General features: G+C 41.5%; 1 pseudogene; it reads left to right on the forward strand.

The window, feature by feature from the left end:
• Positions 1-669: 669 nt before the first annotated feature.
• On the forward strand, positions 670-5,737 carry LOC125842779 (uncharacterized; annotated as a pseudogene).
• Positions 5,738-5,950: the final 213 nt, after the last annotated feature.

A 5,950-nucleotide genomic window follows, 5' to 3' on the forward strand; every position in this document is an offset into this window, starting at 1 on the left:
TATTGCAGTCGCATCCCAAGAACCTTTCCCCATACTTGATTTTCTTGTTTATTTTACTTTTTTAGTACTTGTTACAAAACCCCCTTTTGATATTTGACACTTTTGTGTGACCTCTTTTGCATTTACAATGTCTTTTATCGTAAATGTCTTTAACTACGGCTAACTTGAATGAAATTCTAATTGGTTATTAAATCTCAAAACCGCTCCCTTGGGACATGACCCCAACCCTCGGTTGGGTTACTATATCATTGACGATCATAGACACTCATATCATAGGATAGTGTCGTTGGTCACGATAAGCATCAGAGGCTATAAGATTTTTAGGAACTTTCACTTCTTTCGTTACTTTTTAGTCAAGCCTTAGAGTTTTAACTCTATGAAGTCCTTTTCCTAACCCTTCTCTTTTGTATTTAGGATATGAATACAAGACGGGCGAATGCAAGAAGGATGGAAGAGGAGATCGTGAATAAGGGAGTTCCTCCCCAAGGTCCTCAAGAGCCTTAAGGTCCTCAAGGTCCTAATGATGTGGGGACTATGACAAATGTGGAAATAAGGACGGATTTTCTAGCATTGACCTAAGCCGTAACGGCCCAAGTCAATAGGGATTCTAGAACTTATGTGAATACCAATGCAAGTACAACCACTTCAAGGATAAGGGATTTCACAAGAATGAAGCCCCTTATGTTCTATGGCTCCAAAGTGGAGGAAGACCCACAAAGGTTTATTAATGAAGTGTTTAAGGTGCTTGATACTATGGGAGTGTCTCCACAAGAGATGGCAGAACTAGCCGCCTACCACTTGAAGAATGTGGCTCAAGTATGGTGTGAGCAATGGAAGGTAAGAGACCCGTAGGAGCGGGTCTGGTATATTGTGAATTCTTCAAGTCGGTCTTCCTTGATAGGTTCTTTCCCTTGGAGTTGAGGGAACAAAAGATGCAATAGTTTATAAATCTTAGCCAAGGGGGTTTGAGTGTGAAGGAGTATGGCCTTAAATTCACCCAATTGTCTAAGTATGCTCCAACCTTAGTATCGGACTCTAGGGCCAAGATGAACAAATTTGTTATGGGGGTGTCCAACTTGGTAGTCAATGAATGTCGTTCGGCAATGCTCATCCGAAGTATGAATATTTCACGTCATATGGTTCATGCCGAATAAATTGAGGAACAAAAGCTCAAGCAAGTGAATAGAGAAGTGAAGAAGGCAAGGACCGATGATGGGAATTCTTCCAAGGGTAAATTTGAGAGGCATGGTAGACCAAGGTTTAAGAAGAGGTTCTCCAACCAAGGCTCTTCTAGTGCTCCAAGGGTCAAGAAGGATAGGGTGTCTAACCCTAAGCCTCAAGGAGGTAATAGTGGTGGATCTTCTATGACAACGCCTACTTGTGCCAAGTGTGGCAAGAAACATAAAGGGAAGTGCCTTGTTGGCACATATGGTTGCTTTCATTGTGGGAAGAGTGGTCATATGGTGAGAGATTTTCCCATGCTAAAGGTTCAAGAAAGAGAGGGAAAGCAAGTCCCTCCTAGTGGTTCAAATCCCGATTTTCCCAAGAAGAACCGCTTCTATGCTCTCCAATCCCGAAGTGACCAAGAGGGTTTCCCGGATGTTGTGACCAGTATGTTACAAGTCTTTTCCATTGATATTTATGCATTATTAAACCCCGGTGCCACTTTGTCTTTTGTTACACCTTTTGTGGCTATGAAATTTGAAATACTCCCCGATGTATTAGAAGAACCTTTTTTGGTTTCTAGCCCGGTTGGTGACTCGGTTGTGGCAAGAAAAGTCTATAGGAGTTGTCCTATTTCTTTGTCTCATAAGGTCACTTTGGTTGATTTGATAGAATTAGACATGTTAGACTTTGATGTCATTTTGGGTATGGATTGGTTGCATGCTTGCTATGCCTCCATTGATTGTAGAACTCAGGTAGTAAATTTCCAATTTCCAATTTCCAAATGAGTACATTTTAGAGTGGAAGGGGGGAAATTCCATCCCTAGAGGTCCATTCGTTTAATGTCTAAAAGAAAGGAAAATGATCTCCAAGGGGTGCATTTACCATATTGTAAGGGTAATGGATGTTGAGTCTGAGACTCCTTTTTTAGAGTCGGTCCCCGTGGTGAGTGACTTTCTGAAAGTCTTTCCCGATGACTTTCCTGGCATTCCTCCCGAACAATAAATAGACTATGGCATTGATATTTTGCCAGATACACAACTCATATCCATTCCTCCATATCAAATGGCTCCAGCCCAATTGAAAGAATTGAAGGAACAACTCAAGGAGACAAGGGCTTTATTCAACCAAGCATCACTCCATGGGGTGCTCCGGTAATGTTCGTAAAAACGAAGGATGGGTCCTTTAGAATATGTATAGACTACCGCCAATTGAACAAGGTCACTATAAAGAATAAGTATCCTCTCCCTAGAATTGACGATTTGTTTGACCAACTCCAAGGAGCTAGTTACTTTTCAAAGATTGACCAACGTTCGGGCTATCACCAAATAAGGGTGAGAAGGGTTAACATTCCCAAGACGGCATTCTGAACAAGATATGGTCACTATGAATTCCTGGTTATGTCTTTTGGTTTAACCAATGCCCCAACGACATTCATGGATATAATGAATAGGGTATTTAGGTAATATCTTGATTCGTTTGTGATCACTTTTATTAACGATATTTTGATCTATTCAAGGAGTGAGGTTGATCATATGAAACATTTGAGGATTTTATTGCATGCCCTTAAAGACCACCAATTATATGCTAAGTTTAGTAAATGTGGGTTTAGGCTAAGGTCAGTTGCCTTCCTTGGTCATATTGTGTCGAGCATGGGTATTGAGGTAGATCCTAAAAAGAAGGATCCGCTCAAGAGTTTGCCTAGACCTCTAACTCCTACTGATATTAGAATCATTTTGGGTTTGGCCAGTTATTATAGGAGGTTTGTTGAGGGTTTTTCCTCCATTGCTTCTCCATTGACGACCTTGACTCAAAAGAAAGCTAATTTTGTGTGGTCGGAAACTTGTAAGAAAAGATTCCAAAATTTGAAAGATAAGCTTACTTCCACTTCGGTGTTGACCTTACTGGAGGGTACCAATGGGTTTGTGGTATATTGTGACGCTTCTCGAGTGGGTTTGGGATGTGGACTTATGCAACATGGTAAAGTGATTGCCTATGCTTCAAGGCAATTCAAGGTCCATGAAAAGAATTATCCAACTCATGATCTCGAATTAGCGGCGGTGGTGTTTGCCTTGATAATTTGGAGGCACTACATATATGGGGTCCATGTAGATGTTTTCATCGATCACAAAAGTCTTCAATATTGTTTACCCAAAAGGGCTTGAATCTCCAACAAATAAGGTGGTTAGAACTTTTAAAGGATTATGACATAACTGTCCTTTACCACCCCGGCAAAGCTAATGTAGTTGTGGATACACTAAGTCGATTGTCCATGGGTAGTATAGCTCATATAGAGGATGAGAAGAAGGAGTTAGTTCGTGATGTACATAGGTTGGCCCGGTTAGGTGTCCAACTAGTGAATTCCACCAAGGGTGGTGTCATGGTTCTGAATCCTCATTTGTAGTTGATGTGAGTCTAAACAAGGCCTTGATCCCATATTGATGGAGTTGAAATAACCGGTACTCAACAAGTCTGTTGAGGCTTTCTCCCAAGGGGGAGATCGGGTGCTTAGGTTCCAAGGTAGATTATGTGTTCCGGATGTTGATGGCTCGAGGGAGCAAATTTTAGATGAAGCTCATGGTTCGCGGTATTCTATTCATCCTGGAGCCACCAAGATGTACCGTGACCTATGGGAAGTCTATTAGTGGAATGGTATGAAGAAGGATATAGCGGGTTTTATAGCTAAGTGTCCGAATTGCCAAGAAGATAAGGCCGAGCATCAAAGGCCCGGAGGGTTGTCCCAAAATATAGATAACCCCACTTTGAAGTGGGAGGATGTGAATATGGATTTTATTGTGGGTTTGCCTCGCACTAGAAGGAAACATGATTCTATTGGGTCATCATTGATAGAATGACGAAATTTGCCCACTTTATTCCCATCAAGGTTTTATTTTTGGTAGAAAACTATGCCAATTTGTACATCAAGGAGATAGTGAAGTTGCATGGGGTTCCCTTATCTATTATTTCGGATCGGGGTACCCAATTTACTTCACACTTTTGGAAGGCTTTTCAAAAAGGGCTTGGTGCTAAGGTTAAGCTTAGCATGACCTTTCACTCTCAAATGGATGGTCAAGCGGAATGCACTATTCAAACCTTATAGTATATGTTGAGGGCATGCATTATAGATGTCAAGCGTCATTGGGACGACTATCTACCTTTTATTGAGTTTGCCTACAACAATAGTTACCACTCAAGTATTGCCATGTCTCCCTTTGAAGCGTCGTATGGTAGGAGGTGTAGATCTCTGGTTGGGTGGTTTGAAGTGGGTGAAATTGCTCTAAACGGTCCTGAACTAGTTTATGAGGACATTGAGAAATTCCAAACCATTAGAGAGAGGTTGAAGACGGCCCAAAGTCGGCAAAAGTCTTATGCTGATAATAGAAGGAGGGATCTAGAATTCAAAATTAGTGATTGGTTCTACTTGAAAATCTCACCTATGAAAGGTGTGATGAGGTTTGGTAAAAAGGGAAAACCTAGTCCCTGGTATGTGGGCCCATATCAAATCTTGAAGCGTTTTGGGAAAGTTGCCTATGAATTAGACTTGCCAAATGAATTGGCCCCGGTTCACCCGGTATTTCATGTTTCCATGCTTAAAAATTGTATTGGTGATCCGGTGACCATCATTCCTTTAAGGGTTTGGGAGTTGATGAGAACCTTTCCTATAAAGAGATTTTGGTAGAGATTCTAGACCGGCAAGTTAAGAGGTTGAGAAACAAAGAAGTAGCTTCCGTTAAGGTTTTATGGAGGAATCACTTAGTTGAGGGTGCTGCATGGGACGCCGAGGCCGATATGAAGTCCCGTTATCCTCATCTTTTTCCTTCTAGTCCTATTCAAAGTTGAGGTAAGTAGTTTTCTTGAGTTTTGTGTTTTAGAAGTCATATATTCTATAAGTGTTTCTTATGATTTCCTTATCTTATGGATGTTCTTGATGAAATTCATGTTTAGTGTAAATTGAGCTTTCGTGAATTATATGTTTCTTATGATGATTTGCATTTTGTTATGATGATGGTATATGTGACCTCATGAGATCATTTGATGTACATGCTAAGTCATGCTTGTGACGAAATTGCATATGGGCTCCCTAGTGTTGTGTTGATCTTGCTTTGAGTTGGAGAAGGTAGTTCCTCCCATTTTTATGCGAAATGACGAATGTTGTACAAAATGGGTTGTAGAGGTAGTTCCTACTTCCTTGTGATTGCATTGATTACGTCTTGCAATGGAGTTGATGTTTCCTCCTTTGAATTGAGCATTGTTATATGTTGCATGCTTGATGGGTTGCTAGTCTTGAGCCTTTAATTTTGTAAGGTTTCTAAATCGTCATTCGAGGATGAATGTTCCCAAGGGAGAGATAATGTAATACTCCGGAAAATGGTAGGTTAAACTAGAGCCTAAACGTAAGGGTGAAGATCATAAAATGACTCCCCGAATGTTAAAAAGTTATTTAGGGTGGAAATGAGGTTTACAAGGGTCAAAGCCAAGAGGCAAGTGCCAAGGCAAAGGGGCAAAGCCAAAGCTAAAGGCCAGGTCTTCCCCTAGCCTAGGCACACTACCTCTCCCTTCACGAGGGGGATGATGAACCGTGGTCCTCACCACGGCTCGTAAAGAGGGCTCATGAAGCTTACTTTGCCATGGAAAAATGGCCACCCTTTGGCATAGCCACTACCTCAACTTCACGGAAGGGACCACGACTCGTGGAGCCCTTCGTGAAGGAGACTTAGGCATGGTGGCTTGACAGCATGAATTAGCCTAGCTAGTGCCTCACCTTCATGAGCAGGACCACGGGTCG

This window comes from Solanum stenotomum, chromosome 10 (assembly GCF_019186545.1).
Source record: "Solanum stenotomum isolate F172 chromosome 10, ASM1918654v1, whole genome shotgun sequence".
Classification (NCBI taxonomy): Eukaryota; Viridiplantae; Streptophyta; class Magnoliopsida; order Solanales; family Solanaceae; genus Solanum; species Solanum stenotomum.